Raw genomic sequence first — 20,234 nt, 5'->3', positions numbered from 1 at the left:
TGAACATTTCTGTTGTTTCTTTTGGTTTACTACCGTCTCATAAACAAAAACAGGGCCCCTAGAAGACTCACTGACACAAACCCCACAGCATAGGCATTAGATTGGGGCAGTAGTGCTGTAAATTAGCTGGAGTCTATCACCTCGCAGCAGCCAGCCCCTGCTAATTGCAGTTGCTTTCCCCAGACATTTAAATTTCTCAGGCTGTCTTCCAGTGCTATAGGTGGCATGACCCTTTTCAGCTTTCAAAGTATTTTGACTATTCTGGAGAAGGAAAAAAAGAAGAAAAAGAAAAAAAAGGCTGTCATTGTGCATTAAAAACCAACAAACAAACACACAAAAAAGAGCAAACAACCCAAACCCCCCATCCAAATAAGACAAACCAAACCCGAAGGAGAGAGCTAGGGAAGGAAACATCTTGAAAACTAACGGCAATGGAACAACTCGGCGAATGCCCTTTTCGGGCCACTTTCGCAGCACTGCCGGGAGCGGGGGAGACCCGGCCTCACGGCCCGCGAAGGGGAAGCATCCCCGGAGCCGCGCCTCTCCCCTCGGGCCTCCCCGGGCAGCCACACCACGGTGGGGAAGGACAGAGGGAGAGAAACCGAGGCGAGAAGGACCCCGAAGAAGGGCAGGGGCACGGACCGCCGCCGCCTCAGAGGGGCCGCCGCACGCCGCACGAAGCCCTCCGCCCCGACCGTTCTCCCGCCCCACGAAGTATCCCTCCGCGCTACAGCCCCGGGGCGCGGTCTGGGCGGGAAGGCGGCGGCAGCCCAGCCCAGCCCAGCCCAGCCCGGCCCGGTCCGGTCCGGTCTGGTCCGGCCCGGCCCGCCAGCCCCCTCCCGCCCCTCCGCCGCCGTCGGCGTGCTTTCGCGCCGTGCCCCATCAAAGCCCCCTCTGTTATTGAAATATGAGTCCGCTTCCTCCCCGGCGGAGGCCGCTGGCGGGAGGCGGGGATCGGCGGGGCGGGGCGGGGCGGGGCGGTCTGGTCACCCGCCGCCCTGAAGAAACGTCTCTTTGTTCGGGCGGGAGGGGCCGGTCCCGCCTCAGGCCGGGGCACCCCCGGCCTCCCCTAGCCGGGTCTCTGAGACACCCCCTCGGCTCTGACCCCGGCCCCGAGGGGGAGCCGAGGGCTGCGGGCAGCCCCGGCCCGGCGCCTGAGGTGCCCCAGCACGAAGGGAGCGCGGGTGCCGCCGTCCGTCCCCGGGTGCCGCCTCGGGCCGGGGGGGGCTCTGGATCAGGGGCCGGGGGGCTGGGGGGGGGGCGGCTCTATCCGTGCACCCTCGGCACCCGAAATGCCTCGGTTGTGGCCACCAGAACCTAATTATTTTACATCGGGGAAATGCGCCGCGCCTCTTTTGTCGCTTTGGATAATAACCACGAACCAGTCCCCTGATATTTCTAGGCAGAGACCTGTTTATTTGTTTGGGTTGGGTTTGTGGGGCTGGGGGTTTTTTTTCTCCCTTTTTCCTTCCAGTGGGACCTGCTGTGAAGTAGCTGATGAGACACAGCAGTGGCTGACCCCTGCTTGGTGACTGGTAAAACCGATGTCTTCAGATGTGCTTTTGCACCAGGGCGTGTTAGGCTCTGGCATTTCCTGGTCAAGTAGGATTGATGAGCTGCAGCCTCTTTTGATGATGCAGGCTGAGAGTTTGACACCCACAATGATAAAAGCTTCTCAGGGTCCGGGCTGAAAAATTATTTTGGAGAGTTGTAGTGGATGTGGCACAGTTACATTCTTCTGTTTAGCATTGGAGAAAGGGGGGGAAAAAAGGGGGATAAAATGAATCTGCAAGAGCAAGTTGCCTGGGTTACTTGTGTTCTTTAATCTAGCAGAATTTAGAGGTTGAGAATTCAGGCATACATTTCCTACCACTGTTGGGAGATCAAGAACCTTATTTTTTTCAAGCGGAGGAAGAGCAACTACACCTGCTTGCAATTCAAATAATATTATTTGGACCCCGATTTGCCAACCTGTAGTACCTCATCAAGGCTTGGCCTTTTTTTCTTTCTTTTTCCTGTCTTCTGTTGTTATTTGATTTGGGGGTTTGTTTTTGGTTGGTTGGTTGGTTTCTTTAAATAACAGACACATTTAGAGATACAACAATGGCAGCACCTTTTGTCTGCAGTTGTAAGAGGGGAGGTTTAACATGTATGCTTTTCATTCCATGGGATTTAGGGGGTTAAAGCCACATATTGCACAGATTTTAGCAGGCTCCTTTGCCTGTGGGTCTGCTGATGTGAAATACACCATAATCCAGAGATTTTGGATGCTGGAGGATCACTTTGGCCCAAGGTGGTGTTTAGAAATTGCGTAAAGACTTGGTGCCAACAGTTGTCTGAATTTAGGGTTTTGTGATGCTAGTGCCCTGAGCAAGGCATGTTCTGTATTTGGGGTGTAATAAGAGAAGCTGGGCTTGTTTCCTGGATTAATAATTCAATTGGAAGTTGGGGGTAAAACAAAAACACCATGGGATCCTTTTAGGTCCAGCTGTTTCTACCCCACTACACACCCCCCACCTTTCACGCATCACTTTCTCCCCGTCTGAAGCCACGTTCCCACCCTCAGAGTTAATGGTAAGTTGGGGGGTACATAAGGAGCGGGGGCTGGGAGCAAGCAGAGGCAAGTAATCAGAAGTATCATGTTTCTCAGGGTGTCACACACCCTAAATTCCTAAATTCAATGATCCCTTCACGAGGAACACTACCAACATTTTTTTTTTTTTTTTTTTTTTTTTTGCCCTGTTTGGTTTTTAGCTCGGGACTTGTGTGCATTGCAAGAGGCTTTTTTAGGCGCGGATCTGGGAGGGCTGGACCTAAGGGGTGAGGACAGGGACCTGGAGGGGACAGGGCAGCGTGCTGGGACAGGGTGGGTGGGTGTGGGTGGGTTTATTTTTTCCTCTCGTTCCTGGGGTCTGAATGGAAAGCACGTTGAGCTGTAATTAAGACATCTTGGAGGCGTACTTAACTCATGACGTGTTGCTTTTCTTTTCCTCTCGGTGAGAAAGTGGCTTTCTCTTCCCTGAATCAGGTCCTCTGCCACCCAGAGCCACAAAGAGACATTCGGGACATAGGCACACACACGCACAAGCTGACTTAAGGTGAGCTCCAAAAACTTCCTCCGCACTTCGCTGTCCTCTGTTTCAAACTGCTGGAGTGTTCTGAGACCATCTCAACTCAGGAGCTCTGCACAAGGTAAAAAGAATAATCAAACTTTTGGGAAAGGTTTTTACTCCTTTATTTCTCTAAGTTGGATGGGGATCCAGTAAGCAATGTCTGTGGCATCAGCTCCAGGGCTGCATGGAAGGGATTTTTGAGCGATCTAGTTTGGCAGCTGAGGCGGGGGGCGAGTGCAAAAGGCGGATTGAAACTGGCTAACTTCAATGTGTTTGACTTTAAGTGCTCTGTGTTACCAAAGGAGAGATCATATTGCAACTGCAGATTCCGTTTGAAAGACAAAAGTTGTATGCTTCTGCTCTGTGGCTTCCTCCTATCGGCTTGTACGTTTCACAGAGAATTGTCTTTCTGAGGGATTTCTCCATCCAGACAGATGCTTTTAGAAGTTTTTAGTATGTAGGAAAAGCAGGACAGTAGACTGAGCAAGAATTTCAAGGGCTGGAAGTAGATTTGCATAAAGTACTGACCATCCAGTTAGAAGGAAAAGGATTTTGATAAGATGTGATAAATTACATACTGATGTCATATTTGGCTATTTATTGTCAGAGAATGCCTGAATAACATTTGGCACAGGTTTCTGTATTGTCTCCACTCACCAAAAAACTTAGGGTGCCGCAGCATTTTGAATGTGTAGCTGCACATTAGCTGGTCCATGCCTATGATAACTATCATTTTACTGGCTGTTTATTTGGTTCTTGGGGTCAACTAGATATAAATGTGTCATTCAGAATGTTTTTCATGGCAAAACTACTTGTGTGGTAGGTTTGGATATAAAGGGTTGGAAAGGATTTGCATGTTTGAATTAAGGAGGTTTATTGCTATTTGTATATCATTAGAAAGGGGATTCATTACCACTAGGATCTTTCAGGGCAGAAAATGTTGCCATCTATGTTGCTGTGTGATGTCAAGTAACTGATATAACACCTTCAGGAGACTCTGGGAACCTGGCAATGTGTACAAGAGAATCATGTAGATTGTTAACAGCAATGAGTTTGTGTCAATGGCTAGCAAGACTGTTTTAGTGCCTCAATGTGGAAAGAAGCAATCTGGAAAGATTCCTGTTATTTTGTTAGAAAAATATTGTTAGGAATATGTATGATGTGGTAGCTGAAAACATAGATGTAGTGAGGCTGTGTAACTATGGATACCCTCTCGATAAACACTGTTTCTATAGACAGGGCATTTTCAGCACGTGGAGAAATGTATCATAAACAGGAAAATTATTATCGGGTCTTACGGAGAGGGAACCAGGAGTCAGCAGCCTCGTGCCAAGGTGTGTCATGCAGAATGCCAAGTCCTTGTGCTACAGAGACAGCGCGTGCTTTGGTTTTTCACATCTAGTGGAGGCAGATCTTCAGCTCCTGTAAAGCATAGCTAAGTGGAGTTGCTCTGAATGCATTATCTGAGACTCCAACCCCTATATATGTACCTGTATTACATTTAGTGACAAGGGGAAAGGGAAGAAGTAAGAATGCAGGAAGGAACAGAGAGAATGAAAAAAAGATTAATTTGTGGTACTTTTCAATACAATGCTTTGTAAAAGCAAAAATAGGAAAAACAATTTTATAGGGAGCAGCTTTTTCATGTCAAATTAAAAAAAAGTCAATGTAGTAATCAAGACACTGCTGGTCTGCACTGAAATTGTCCCAAAAGGCCCGTATTCCTAATAAGATCCCTGAATGTGTAAGCAGATTCCAATAAGAAAGAGAAAAAACCCTGTGTCATTATGAAGAAAAGTATAATCCCCAGCAATGTCCTCTTCAGAGACGTGACTAACAGTGTAATTCACAGCAAAGCATCCTTTCATTATAAACGTAGCGGGTTTGGTTTCCTTTCATTTTCAGTTAGCATGGTTAAAACAGCTAGCAGCTACTAAAAAAACTCTAAAGTAGTACAAAGGCTTGGGGCTCAGGTTGGGGGGGAGAGTTTGCAGGAAAGGGTGAAGGGTTTCTGTGGCATGCTGCAGTGCACCTTTGTTTTTACAGTTTGTAAAAGGATGAGAAGAGCATTTGCTACTGCAGGTCCCCAGCCTCTCTGATTTTATGCTGATACGTGACTAAAAGAAATATTTTTGTCCACTATTGGTCACAGTCTTGAGCCAAAAGAACTGTTATCAATACTTACTTAATCAAGTCACTTAACCTTCTTGCCCCTCAGTAAAAATCTGGAAATAATTTTGACCAACCTTTAAAAAGTGTGTTGAGATCTTCAAGTGACGAGTGACTTTGCAATTGCTTATATTTAAATATATTCAAAGTTTCCCAGTTCACTGCAAGGAGCAAAGTGGGAGAACTGAAATTAGTATTTTTTGCTTTTCATTTGCCTTTTCATTGAAGCGGTAGTTAAACTATCCCTGGAAGTTGAAATACTTTGCATTTCTGTTTCTTTGTAAACCTGGCAGTGTATTTCACTACTTAAAATTCTCTGAAAATGAAAAGTTTGGGGAAAAAATTATTTTCATATGACAGGCTGCTTCTGTTGCTTGTGAGGAAGTATTAGACATTCTGTCTCCACTGTTAGTAACTGTAGCATACAGTACTGCACTTGAAAAGGTAGCTTGTAACTTGTGGGTAACAAAATGTTCTTTGGGGTAAAAAAAAGTCTGAATATACTTAGCATTTCAATCAATGGTGTTTAAGGAGGATTAGAGGAAACAGCTGGCTAAACAAATATTAGGTGTAGAGTGGATGCAGTGGTATAAATTAATAATGCAGTTCTTTATCTGCTGCATGAATGGGAGGTTTTGTGGCGATAAGACGACCGAAACATGGTCACTGTATGCCACCTAGTGGATATGCGGAGTCTTTCAGAAGATTTTTCTTTTATTCAGAACATCTGCCACTAATCCAGGTGCAATTTAACTGTACGTGCTTAGGTTTTTTTGGTTTTACCATTAAAAGCTATCAGCTAGCTTTTTTTTTTTTAATAGATTTTTAGGGGACGTTCTTTCTGCTTTTTAAATGCCTATTAGATCTGATAAAAATAAGTTTGTTTTTTATTTATTAATTTATTAACAAATATTTATTAATATCTATTTCTAAAGACTTGTTAAATCATTCTGTAACAAATAGCCAGAAATTAACACTTAGTTTGACATACTGAGCTGTTACGGTAAAAGTGAAGAGATTTCTGTACAAATATTGTGGCAGGAGAAGCTATGTTCAGCAGTAAGGATTTCAAAGCTCCTTCCAAAACTCCTTTATCACGTAGGACGTGCTTTTGTTAAACGCCCTTCTGTTTTGTCCCTGAATATTTTGTCAATGATAGTCATTGACAAAGAAAATGTCAAATTATTTCTGATGGCTAATAAAAGGTCATAAACCTCTCCATCTTCTTTCTGTGCATGTCATTTATCTCTGCCTTCCTCAGACCTCACACACCCTCATTGCTTGGATTGTCCCTTCTCTTTATGAGGGAAAGGAAAATTGCTTTTTGGTCCACTGGATTGTTTATTCAGTAGTAGATGTTCAGGTGTTGTCAGTTGTCATAGCTCTAAAGGATCCCATGAAATGACAAGGTTTTAAGCAGGCATACATCAGTCTGGATATACTTTGTGACTGTTTTTATGCTATGTGACCAGCTTACATGTTTCCAGTTCCTATACTTTTTAAAAATTCTTTACTTCTTTTCCTGATTCTGTCCCACATCCCACTGGGTGGGGGGAGAAGTGAGTGAGCAGCTGCATGGTGCTTAGCTGGTGCCTGAGTTTAAACCACAACAACCATCATCACAGCTTCCACTGCAGTCATCTCCTAGGCACCTAAAGCAAGTGGTGAATAATCTATGGTTCTGATCCTACGTTTTTCAAGTAAGTGCCACAATGGCTCCTGGAGCAAAGAAGTATTAAAATACTTGGCAAAGTCAAGCTCCCTGTGCTTTACTTCCTCCTGATTTTCATCACTGTTTGAACAATAAATCAAATGGCAACATCACACTTAGCAGAACAAACAGTTTCCATGTCCTTCTCATTCGCTTAGCTTTGAAAACACATTTTTTTGTTTCCTTTTAATTAGTACAACAGAGTGGAAATCTTGAACATGATCAATGGCTCCAAAAACAAACATTTAAAACATGCAGTAAGAAGTCACAGAGCAGTAATCTGCACCGACTACTTTGAAAACTTTTCTCAAGAGTTATATGAAATATTACCATAGGAGATTGTTAACATGATGCATGAGTTAATGGCTAAGTGAGAAGGAAATCTGCCTTTCCATTTTTCAGGCAAAGTTTACAAATGAAAGTCTAGGAAGGTAAAATATCACAGCAGCAAATGGGCTAATTGATTTGATGTTGTGCTTCATAGGTAACTACCTCTCTATTTAGCTCCACCTGACCTGGTACTGTGAATCACAAGAGCTGCTAATGGAATCAGACCAAACTGTATTAATGAGAGTCTTTGCAAGGTCACAGAGTCTCTCCTGGGACAAAGATTCCCACTAGTGTCACTGGCAAGCAGAGTCACCGCCATTTCCTAGAGCAGATATTACAGCAGAATCTACATCGTTAATTGTCTGGCATAATAGAAATAAAATCGTGAAACCAGAAGAATGTCCCTGGATATATGCCTCTGACTTCAAAAAATGTCATCTTGGCATTTGTCTAATAGCAGAAGACCATTATCTTGAGACGACTTTCCATTAATAATATCTCTGAATTACTTTAAATGCTTGCAGCCTACAAGGAACATATGGGCAATGGAGACCAGTTAGATTAGAAATGTGTTTGGCAGAAATCTAAGTATGGGAACACAAATGTTTCAAACTTCTCCAGGGGAAAAAGAAGGAAAAGTAACTTAGAGGTAGTTCAAATTTGGGTTTGGTCAATTTTGGTCTGTACTTTTGCAAGTGGATGTATTAAGTTCAGGGTTGCTTCGGGTTTTTAGCATGTCATATCTCTTTAATTTACACTGCTTATGTCATGATACCTGGTAACTCATCATCTGAAGTATATCAATAAGTATCAGATAAGTATATCAATAGTATACCATGAGGTATAATGACATCTATTGTGATTAACATTTTTCCACATTCGTAATTCCTTTTCTACAATAATGCCTATACACATAGAGAAGAGGCAGTCTGTGTACATCTATGCATATGTATGTTTGTATATAAATAAATATATATAAAAAAAATACATGCTCACATACCCTATTAGAATGTGTAGGTTTTTTTTTTTTGGAGCCTGGTGATTGAAAATTGATTGTGTAAAATGGCACACTGCTGTTGATTTGTAGTTTTTAGGATACAGACTATTACCCTCCATTGTTTTAAAACTGGTGATTCATTCTTCTGCTTGTTAGTGGCTATCAGTGCTTGGCTTTTGCATTTTGGAAGATCATATACACAAAAGAGATGGTACAGTACCACTGCACTGTGAGATTCTGATCCAGCAAAACAATATGTAAGAACTTTACTTACATTAGTAATTCAGTGAAATCAATCGAAACTCAGACAGGGCTCAGTGAATAAAACTATTAATCCATTTGCAGAATGGCATCCATAATATTGCACATGGCTGATCAAAAAGCAGTACATAAAGCTCCTGACCTGCAAATCTGTTTAGGTTTATAGACATAAGTACCTCAGCGATGTCAATAAAGTGTTAAGTAAAACTGTGCACATTTACAAAGAGTAGAGGAATCAAGACCTGCACCTATGGAATCTGTGTAGAAGTACAAGTTTAATGTAGGAAAAAAACTTTAATTGCTAAAATAACCTTGATACTCTCCAGTTGGAACTGAGTAACTACTCATCTATTTATTAATATTTGAGAAAATATGTGCTACACCCTGAAATATCTATGTGGTGGTTGTTTTTTTCCATAAACATATTTTCAAGCAAAAGAAAACACCTGCCCTGAGCCATATACAAAAATACTGCCTAGAAATGGGAAAAGCACATTGCAAATTTTCCTGGTTTGTAATAGCTGTGAAAACATAGTGTTGGGTCCAAGCAAGATGTTTATAAGAACCATATCAGAGAAGAATAATGTTAGAGTAGGTGTGGTAGTTCTGTTACTGAGATTGCAGTGATACATGTGTGTTGCAAATGTTGCAGGCCGTAACGGTGCTGCCACCTTCCGATATGTGCTGCTTATTGTCTAGGGTAGTTTGCTCCCATCTTCTAACACCCGAGATGCTGTACATGCAGTACTGAAGCTCTGCTGCTTTAATTTCATGCATAACCTGAAAGATTAATGAGCACATTGTTATTTTCAGATAAACTATGTTTCCGGATTCCTAAATGTCTGAAGGAAAATGTCAAGTTTTGCTGCCTGTTTGTAACTTGTTTCTTTAATAGCTTTGATTATATAGATTTAAAATAGGTATACAAAGTGCGATTCAGCTTTTATTAGCAAGTCAAACAGGCAGGCAGATTTTTTTGTTTGTTTTGGGTTTTTGTTCAGATGTTTCTGTATTTTTTCTTTGATTGGTTTATTAGAACACATTTTCACTGGTGTACTGAAATATACTATGATTGGACTTGATTAACTTAAAGGTCTTTTCCAATCTAAATGATTCTAAAAAATGTATTAATGCAGTGACTGTGTATTTGTCTGGTTGTGCATGTGGTGGTGTGTCTGGTCACATATATCATCATGTCATGATGATGTACTTGTTTTGTACATGTACTTGTACATGTTTTTATGTACTTTGGGGACTTAATGGTTATCTCTGTGAGCCAAGAACCAATGAGAGACAGTAAAGATGTTGATCTCAAACATTTTCTGGATTTTGCTCAGCTGAAACAGTGAACAAAGAGGATGGTAATTCAGCTCTTATTATTGATAAAGATAACTACAGACTACAATCTTTTTACTCTTAAATATTGATTAAAAGGCTTGGTAAATCCAATTATAATCTGGCCACTTTGTACTGCAGGTCTGTTCTCTCGAGTGTTGTTGTAAATGAGAAAAGACAGTAGATTTCAGATAGTCAGATTTCACTAAAGAAGTAGGCTATCAACACATTTGAATGCCAGGGTAAGAGGCACCATGTTCAGAGTCATTTACCCAGGGGCTGGTGCCTGATATGGCACACTGATCTGACTGTGCCCTGTGCTGGTTTGAAGTGACCTGGTCCCTTACACCCTGTGCATAAGGGAGCACATAGTACGAGACAGATAGAATCACTTGGCTGCTGCAGGGGTTATATGTCTTTCAACACAGCTCCTTTGAGCCTGTAAACCATGAGCCAGAGAAAAAGCAGTTGCACTCCAGATGTGGGACATGCTGGTCTCAGTCTGACAACGTAAAATAAAAAAAAAGGCAGAAAAGAGCAGGTAGAAGTAGAATGTCTGTACAGGAGCCAAAGGTGTTGTGCAATTAAATAAACAATGATATATCCTGGGAAATCCATCAAGAAAAAAATGCAATTTTTAACCAAGAATGTCTCAGAGTAGATCAAAAGAATAATAAAACATTTGTTGATGTGTCTGAATGGTTCTCTTTAATACCAACATCTGGTCTTTTAACCAATGAATGGATTGTTGCATCCAGTTTCCAGGCATTTCATTCTGTTTTCCCCCATAAGCAGGCTAAGGGAAGCATGCAATTATTACATTTTTCCAAAGCAACCTCCATATCTGATTGCACCTGCATTTTAATGTGTGTTCCACTCTGATCAAATCAGAGAATAAGAAAAAATTTCAAATCCAGTAGGGCATTCCTCAGTAGGATAGGAGAATGGTAGTGGCATGTATAACATCTTCATAAGCAAGCTAGGAAGAGACTGTCTTGGTAAAACTAGTGTGACATGTTTTCAAAACTGTTTAGGAAATCAATAGCTCACTGTGAAAATAGAAGCACATATCAAATGGGATTTTGCCAGGGCTAGTCAGCTTTGATACTCTTCAATATTTTCATTAGTAACTTGGATAATGGAATAGAAAATATGCTTAAGTTTTTAGAAAACACAAAATAGGGAAAGATTGAATTCTTTCCGAAGCTGTGCTTTGCAGTTAAAATGTTCTTGCCTAACTGGAGAAAAAACTGGAATAAGTCTTTCCAGCAAATAGAATCTGGTAAACTGAGGCAGAAAGAAAACAATCTACAAAGATGAGTAAAGTTTAAGGTCTCATTTGAGCTTGCACTGGTGCCAGGTACTCGATTTTGAGAGCTGTATAGACCAGCTAAAGAAAGTCATAAGGAAAATAATAAAAATGATAGTTTAGGAAGCATGAGTTGGAAGAACCAACTGAAAAACCTAACCTAGCCTAGCCTAGCCTACAGATGAATATACTGAAGGACAGGCATAGTAATAGTCTTTAAATTATAAAAAGGTGCTACAGAGATAAAGTAAATCATCTGTTCCCTATGTCTATAGCAGAGAAAAGGAGAAGTATTGGATGCATATTGCAGGAAGAAAGACTGGAGAAAGAGATTTCTAAAAGATGAGAAAGCTCAGGCATAGGTTGCGTGGAAAGCCTGTGAAGTCCCATTGTTTCAGTTTTCAATACCATGTTAGACAAAATGCATAGAAGTATGAAGGTGGTGACTCCTTTTGGTTCTCTGTTGGACAACTTTTCTACAATTCTACTGAATTAGGTAGTTTTGTTTGGGAGAAATACTTTTGAAAATTATGACTTGCTTTGGCATCTAAACAAGAAGAACAGTATTTAACAGAATCTAAAGAGGTTAATGAGTTTTCACAGTTTGTGTCTCATGAAGGCAACTCTTTGTTCTTGAATATAGTAATTCAAATACATGATCTTTGCAGACACAGCTGAGTCCAATCTGGCTTCAAATCTCATCTGGGCAAATGGAGCTTGAGAATTACTTATTTTTAATCATGTACTGCAAATCTGAGACAAAAGAAACATCCTCACCTATGCATATCACAGCACTGAGTGATTCATTTTAGGTGCCAAGCTGATAGAAACTTTAGATTTACTGTTTTTCAAGAAGTATCAAGCAGAAGAAAATAGCAGAGAATTATGAGATAATGTCACTTGAATAGAACATTGCCGAGGAATAATGGTCATCTATCAGAAAATTAAAGCTACCACATCTATGGAAAACACTCCTAAGTGTCAAGGGAAAGTACAAACATTTATTTCCAGACCAGGAGACATAGATCCTGTCAAGTCACACTGTGAGGGTGAGTTATTTTTGGTGCATCTGATGATTGATGCAGATTATATTGTTTTATCTGAGGAATGTTGTTTCAGGACTGCACCATTACTGTATTACTGCAATTTGTTTGTTTGGACTTCAGCCTCCTCCTGACATTATATTGGGGATATGTGACTTTTTATTTCTAGCTGATTAAGAGTTTCAGCAAATCTATATTTATTTCTGTGACTTGCAGTGTGCAAAATACTCATCTTGGAAAACAACCCTCCTTCTGCAGACAATGATATTCATTGATTCTTTTATTATTATTACTCCAGAAACTGCTGTGGAACTACGATTTATAGGTTTTATCCTTTTTTATATATATATTAGTACCAACTGTCCAGTTGATATTGAGTTTCTCACATAAAAGTTAAATAAAATCTTACAGATGTTGTGTAATAATGGGGACCACATGTCAGAGGGCAAGAGCTCACTCTAAGAAATATATCTAAGGAGAAGGAGATGGGGGACTCCAAGGTGGAAGCACACCATCTTTGAGTTCCTTTGACACCAAATAGCCAATTTAGTATATTTCTTATATCAGGCTTGAATATGCCCTAAACTATGACACAAAGTCATTAGAAATCCAGGACCTTCGTTCAATAAATTTTAACTTTCTGTCTTCTAAGTCCACAGAAATGCCACCTATAAGCACTGCCTTTTTTGGCAATGGAGTCACACTCCCATTGTGTCTACTTCACGGAAATTTATAGATAGTCTTTGTAGTCTGGAGGAAAACCAGAAGCAAGAATACACCTCTTCTTTTGCAATTAGAGGTTTGCAAGTTCAGTTCCTGCACACTGTGCAAATAAATATGAACAAAAGGACAAATTAAACACTCTGCTGGTCAACAGCTGTAACTTTTTATTGCTGTGTTTTTAGGATGCATATTGTCATTTTAGGAAATTTGCACATCTGAACAAAATGTGAAAGGCAATTCTGGTTCTCTATAGGTACATAAACTCTTCCCAGATTTCAGTAAGGACAATATAACACAAAGGAAACACATGTGGGCTTACCTCAAAGAGAATTTGGTTTGTATTTCTCTGTCATGGAAGCTTAAATATGGCAGATGGTCTAGAAAGCATAACAGTCTACTCTTGCAATTCTCATAACATTTTGTGAGTTTGTTTTATTAGGTCATCGGTTTTAAAGTCATAATATTAGATAAGAGTCTTGACTCACACTAAGAAAAGTCTTTTTGGCCTTTGTGATTACAATGGAAAGCTTGAATAGGTGAACTGCAGAAGTAAATTTGAAAGTCCTAACCACACGATTTGGTCTAGCAATTCTCTGTATCACTGGGTTCAGTGAGACTGAAGGGGGCATTCTCATCTCAGTGGTGCCCAATGACAGGAACAGGAGGCCAGGGGCCCACACAGAAATACCAGAAATTCTGTTTAAACATAAGAGAAAACTGTGAGGGTGGTTGAGCACTGGAACAGGTTGCCCTGAGATGGTGGCAGCATCTCCATTCTTGGAGACAGTCCAAACCCAACAGGGCACAGACCTGAGCAACTTGCTCTACCTGACCCTGCTGTGAGCAGGGGGACTGGACTAGATGATCTCCAGAGGCCTCTTCCAACCTCAGCTAATCTCTGATTCTTTGTCTCCTACAGACAAATTCATAGTTGCTCGTGTATGATCTAGACTCATGGTACTGAAGAGGAAAAGAGTCATTGATTTTAGCTAGAAAGGGCTATGGGTTTTTTCTTGGCTGCTTGGATATAGAAAAGCACAGGAATAAAGAAGGACAATATATTACAAAATTATGCCAAACTTCCACTTTAGCAGCATTTTCTGATGCCATTCAGGGAAAGAGGAAGAAGGGCAAAAGTAGTGGGAAAGAAAAAGTGAAAAATATCAAAATTCCAATATTGCTTTTCCTCAAACAAGAATAGAGAGGTGTGGGAGGAAGCTCACCCCTTCTGTGCATGGTAACTACTGCTGTCAAACGTTGAACAATCCTCTTAAAACCGTGTTTAGCTGAATCTAGAGAAGGAAGCAAAGAAAGAAAGTGTACAGAAAACATGAGGCTCATTTACACTATGTTTCCCAATTGACTCTTCAATTTTCTATCATGCAGCCCTTAATTGCTCTTGGATTTGACCTTTAATGTAATTCTCTAGCGCTAAACTGATCAGCATCTCTAGATTGACTCAGGAAGCTATGGGTACTTCATGGTTGATTCAGTGCTAGAAGAGCCTTTTGAAGTGTTATCTTTCATCTCAAAATGACATCAAGTATATTCCATATAGCGTATTGCTTGGACAGTGAGGAATAAGCCAACATATTTGCCTATGACGCTGACCTTTTATTTCCTCCTTCTGAAATAAAATCACAGTAGAGGACAGCCAAAGGTCCATAGGCACAAAATAGACCATTAAGGATAAGTTAGTGCTTGCTGTATCCTTCTGATATAGTTTATCATTTCAGTGCTGCAGGAGTTCTAGTATGATTACAAGTCAGGCAATTTTATTGAAAAGATGAAGACCAGCACCTTACTGCTTATATTTCCCTGTCACTGAGACTGAGAATTTCTTGGTGCATAATGGAATGCCCACCAAGGACTTTTACAGGGAAACATTATTGCCATCTTAACTCCTTGCTGTTTGAAGGGAAGAACTGTGGTTGCTGTACTAGCAGAGAGAATGTAACACAATATCAATTCAGGCATCTGAAAACTGTTATTAATTATTATCTTTTAATTATGTATTACTTGCAATAGGGAAGAAAGTATTACTGACTAGTTAAGACATTTTACTGTAAAGATATTTTACTGTTGCTTGAGAAGCATAGGTTCAGTTCTCTGCTCAGACTTAGACCCCTGCATGACCTTGAATAAGTTGGGATCTATTAGTCCTTCATTCCTCCATCTATAAAAATGGGATGATAAAACTTCCCCTCCTCACAAGGATGGTATGAAGATACAGGTATTCACGTAGGCAATCTCATCAGTTTATCTAGTAGTGGTATAGAGCCACCTATAAAATGTGGCTCTGCAACCAGTTCAGTTAAGCAAGGCATAACCTCCAGCTCAGTGCCATATGTATTTACTCTTGTGACACTATCCCAGAAAGTGTATATCCGTCTTCAAGCAAGCCAATCTAATCCTGACCATCTCCAACGGCTTTGAGAGGGATCATAATGGAGGAAATCCAGAGGAACCGCATGGCGAGTACATCTATAGCATCAATCATTGCTCAATTGATACCACATCATTGTTTTTATGCTAAACTCATGGTTCCAAAGGGGTTTATGAGCTTTTGTGTGACACTGAATCACAGCAAGCTAGTCACTGAGCCCAAAACAATTCCTCTAGAAGCTGGAATAGTTCTCAGTGCTCGTATTGCTTGGGGCTGTCATCTTCTATAGTACTTCAGATAGTCATTACTCCAAATAAAGGAGAGATGCCTGCATGTTAAAGACTGCAAGAAAGTAAGAAGATGAAAACGGGACCATAGGTAAAGAAAAGCATTTAGATAGCCTGAGAGTACTGGGAATTTTATAGTTTAAAAAAAAAGTCATCTTCTGCCCCAGAAACTTTTCAATTTGATTCTAGAAAAAAAATACAACAAACTACACAGAGAAGATGTGGAAATAACAACATAAAAAACTTACAAAAATTCATACAGCTTGTCACATATTTATACACATTTTAGTGATCAAATTTAAAACTAGAAAAATGCATATAGTAATAGAAATTATATAGGGAAATTTGTGCACCTTTTTTAATGCAAGGGAACCCCATTATTCACCTTGTTTAAGATACTGTATGTGAATGCTATGCATTTACTTCAGGAAGATATAATTGTCTACACGAGTAGAAGGCAAATAAAAATCTGCTCAAAATTGAGCAATAAGGTTACCGTTCCATATGAAGAAGACAAAAAAGGCAATTCTGGCTCATGCTTTGTTGAAAATAGTCATGTAACTTTCCATTGTTTACCTTTCCAAATGTTAATACAGCAGCCTGAAAAATGTTAAATAATTACAGTAAAGATTGCATATGTTAATGTCTTCTGGCTCATTGACTCAGAGGACTATAATATTCCTTTTGATTTTCTGACTTCATGCTCCCTCTAAAGTATATATAGCTTCTGAAATCATTAATTTATAAATTTGTAGCATTAATGGGAATACATTTAGGTATTTCTTACTGCATATTCGAAGCAGGTAAAATTATTTTATATGGTGGCCAGCAACGTCATCTGTCATGTCAATATGTCTTATATTCCATCCTAGCCTAGAAGGATTGCTGCTGTCGTAAAGGTTTTGTTCCTCCATGTGCTGAAGGAAGGATTCAGTTATCAGAGTATGTGATCTTCTCTCTGTCAAGGTATTGGAAGGTCACCAATTCAAGTTGGAGAAAGCTAAACTTGGGAAGCCAAGCTTCCCATTGCACTGGTAAGTCTTTGTCTAGTCATGCCACTTCTTAGGCAATGACAGGCTGCAAACCCCACACAGAGCTCTAGCCTTGGGCAGGACTGTGCCATCAATATTCTCTCAAACAGTGTTCCCTTCACCAAACCTTTTTGGCAAACAGTGGCATCAATCTGACCAACTAACACGTGTCCAGGCCCTTGGGTTGGCTCTTAGCCAGCGTGTCAATCCTTGCTCTGCTGATTTCCTGATTATATTTCTGTGGGTATGTGCTTGATAAAGATGTCACAAAGTTCACATTTTGGTTCCTGGCACCTTAGTCATGAAGGTTTACCACCACGAAGGAGACTCTGAATTTTTTCATTCCAAGGAGAACGGTTCAGACCTTTTCTTGGTCAAGCATCTTTTGCCACAGGGAAAGGATGAGAGACAGACAAAGCTGGAACAGAGAACAGAGGGAGGGAGGTATGGAGACTTCTCCCCCAGCCACTGGATGGAAAGCGGCAATAGGGAGATCAACTGCTGTGCCTAGGCAGATGCAGCTGCCCTTCTCACTCCAGCAACATCTACTGTTCCACTCATCCTCCTAAGTGGAGGTAGCATCAGCCTTTCTCTTGGGTTCTGGCATAGGCAAACAACACAGTGAGACCATGCCTATTCCAATAGTCCTAGTAACTGCATGTTTGCACAGGCTGCCCTGAGCCACCTTTGATAGCATACATATCAACGAGGCTTGACTGTTGAACCACTGCATTAGAAATGCATCTCACGTTGACTGTGTGAAATCTTCCTCTATTTTCCTCTTATTCAGCCCAGTCAGTGCAGCACATCCTGTGCATATTTATTTCATGAGGAGCATTGGGCAAGGGCACCATTTTGCACACCATTAAGTGCACTCCCAAGATACTTTGATATTAAAACTGGTTTCTATACACCATGCTCCTGTTTTAAGCTTAGTATTTACTGCATAAAAAGATATCGGGGATTTTAGAGAATTTAGGCTATTCAGGATTTTAGCATGTGGGAGAGGACATTTATGACCTTGGAGTTTCAGGAAAGCCAACATGAACTTGGGCAAACTGTAGTAAAAGATGCTTTAAGTGTGATGTCTAATCCTAGCCCCATTGTGAGTAGATATGATACACACCATAGCAATGTGGCAGAAGTGGCACGTGGAAGGACCAGAGGTTTAACCCTGTGTCTCTTAGCAGTTTGTATGTGCCCATCCACCTGTTTGCAGTAGTTGACTTAGGCGAACTAGCTGAGTATTTCTGCTAAAGCTGTTACCCATGAAAGCATTAATTGTGGTGTATTTAAATAGTAATTTCTGACACTATACTTTTACTTCTTTGAAATAAATAGGAGCTGTGGGCCCTTCTGAGAGATACTGTTCTAGGCAGAATACTACAGGTTCAGCTAGGAACCAGAGAGCTGCTTGCTGTGAGCTCATATTCAAAAGGTTTTCTTCAGAACCATGAAAATCATACTTAGTTCCTACAAATCACTTTTCATCCCTACATCTTAAATTGTGTTACAAAGATGGCAACTAGCATTAAGTCATTTGGTAAAAGTGGAGGTTAAGTTAAATTTTTTTTTTTTAATAAAAACTTGTATTCTGGAACACGTTTAGCAGTTTGAAGCAAAGGGAAATCTTATGGGTTTTGCTTGTTTGTATGCATCTATTATGCAGAGAATCCTAAATATGCCAATATATACAGATGGCGACAAACTCCATTTACAGTGGCTATGCAATGACTGCATCCTGTGCACTGCTCAGAAGTATTGTACAGAGTCACCATGAGACTCAAGTAACACAACAGCAAGAAACACTTTGCCAGAAAACATTTTCAGATCAGGATATTGCCTCAGCTATCTTGCACTGCTGAAAATATTTACTGAATCTGTAGCCTATCACTGCAGTAAAAACTGTGGATGTCTCTTGTGAAATTTATAAACTTTGCCTCAGTGGCCAAGAACTATAGACAGTGTTGTTTAACCACTCCTCTTGCATGCTAAGAAACGAACAATATTTGTCTTTGACAGTACCCACTATGCTCTTTTGCCAACCCCCAAAAGTTAGATCACTTTTCCTTTTTTCTGATGGCCAGCAAAAGGGAAGCTGCACCTACACAGTTATTACTGTCTTTTTCTTTATACTTGTGAAACATCAAAACCCAGCAGTCTCAAATACCTTCATACAGTTTAGAAAGGCTTATCTTAGGGTTTTTTTTTTTGGTTAGTCCATTTTTCATAGGTATTTCTTTATTTTTCCAGGTAGTAGCATTATTCTAGGTGTTTTAGAACATCAGAGGGTCTATTTGTAGATGTCCTAGGAAGCAGTAGGTAGTTAGATTTTATTCTTTTATTTTCTTACCATGTGAACACAAGAAAGGAGAATTTTTAAGCTGGAGGTGAACATGTGGGTGGAAGCATAGTGGGAAATGGTTAAGACTTTTCATGAAGGGAAAGAATCCTTCTGAGGAAAGGTTAAAAAAAAATTACTTTGGATAAAATCACAATTGACTAAGTAGAGGTGCCTAACAGCCACAGAAGTTTGAAATGAGCATAGAGATGCTGGATACTAAATTGAAGGATAATGGACCATTGTCCTGGATTTTCTTTCTTCCTCGTATTTACTGCTTGTTATGCAATGGCATAGCAAGGAACTGCACTGTATTGCTCACTGGGTAGCAAGTGTGAGGCCTTTCACTGCAAACACATCTTTTATTTCCTGTCTGAATAATATTATGGAAAAAGTTTCTTACAAAATTTTATTAAAAGGTAAATAAGTAGTAAATAAATGGTGTAAGTGATGAAGAATTATAAAGAAAGAAATCAGCTAAAGTCCAAATATTGTTTCTGAATTCAGAGCACACAATGATAGTCTATGTTGTAGTCAAGGTGCTATTTATAGCTTGTACATTCAGAGTTTACACTAGAAATGAGTTTATAACGGAAAGTATGTCAGGTTATGAGTCTGCCAGTATCTTTTTTCAACAAAATCTAATTTGAGACATTTAAACAGAGGTGTTTGCAGTAGAGGACTAGTGTTGAAGGCTCTTTTTCCTTTTCTTGTGACCAATTTGAAATCCTTCATAAAATATGTGTGCCAGTCCTTTTATAGTAAAAATGAAGGGAATTTCTCAGCTCTTAAATAGCATCTGGCTTTACAGTCTTTGATGTCCCGGTTGTGAAAGAGGTCACCCACTAACTCACAAAGTAACTGGAAGGAACGGTGCACAACCACAGCACATTCTCAGTTCTTTCTCTGATTTTGGTTTTCTCCTTTCGCTCTCACTCTGCTCCCAAGAGATGGGATCTGTTGCAACGACCCTTTCCTTTATGCAGAATGGTCTGTCAATTGGCAATTTGTGGGTATGAATGTTAGAATTGACTCAGTATCCACTCCTGTTCCCCAACTTGTTTCAGCAGGGTACCTGCAGTCCCTCCTGGAGTCATACTTTTGCCTTTACTGCCAAAGTCTAGACTACAATCTGCTTTGCTTAGTATAGCATTTATGCATTTAGAGCTGCATTACAGCTGAGGAAGAGCTGTCTTCC

General features: G+C 40.3%; 1 protein-coding gene across 2 annotated transcripts in view; it reads left to right on the top strand.

Annotated features, from left to right (window-relative positions):
• The first annotated feature begins 1,794 nt into the window (after positions 1–1,794).
• HAPLN1 (hyaluronan and proteoglycan link protein 1) overlaps positions 1,795–20,234 on the top strand; it is a 69,420-nt gene continuing 50,980 nt past the window's right edge. Inside the window, exons 1-2 of one of the 2 annotated variants that reach the window (XM_069775897.1) lie at positions 1,795–2,820; positions 3,029–3,192. The gene's annotated coding sequence lies outside the window, so the exon portion shown is untranslated. Of the gene's footprint in view, positions 3,193–20,234 lie in introns of both variants that reach the window. The other variant, XM_069775898.1, reaches the window with a different exon arrangement.

This window comes from Haliaeetus albicilla, chromosome Z (assembly GCF_947461875.1).
Source record: "Haliaeetus albicilla chromosome Z, bHalAlb1.1, whole genome shotgun sequence".
Lineage (NCBI taxonomy): Eukaryota > Metazoa > Chordata > Aves > Accipitriformes > Accipitridae > Haliaeetus > Haliaeetus albicilla.
This window is presented reverse-complemented; position numbering and strand designations above follow the sequence as displayed.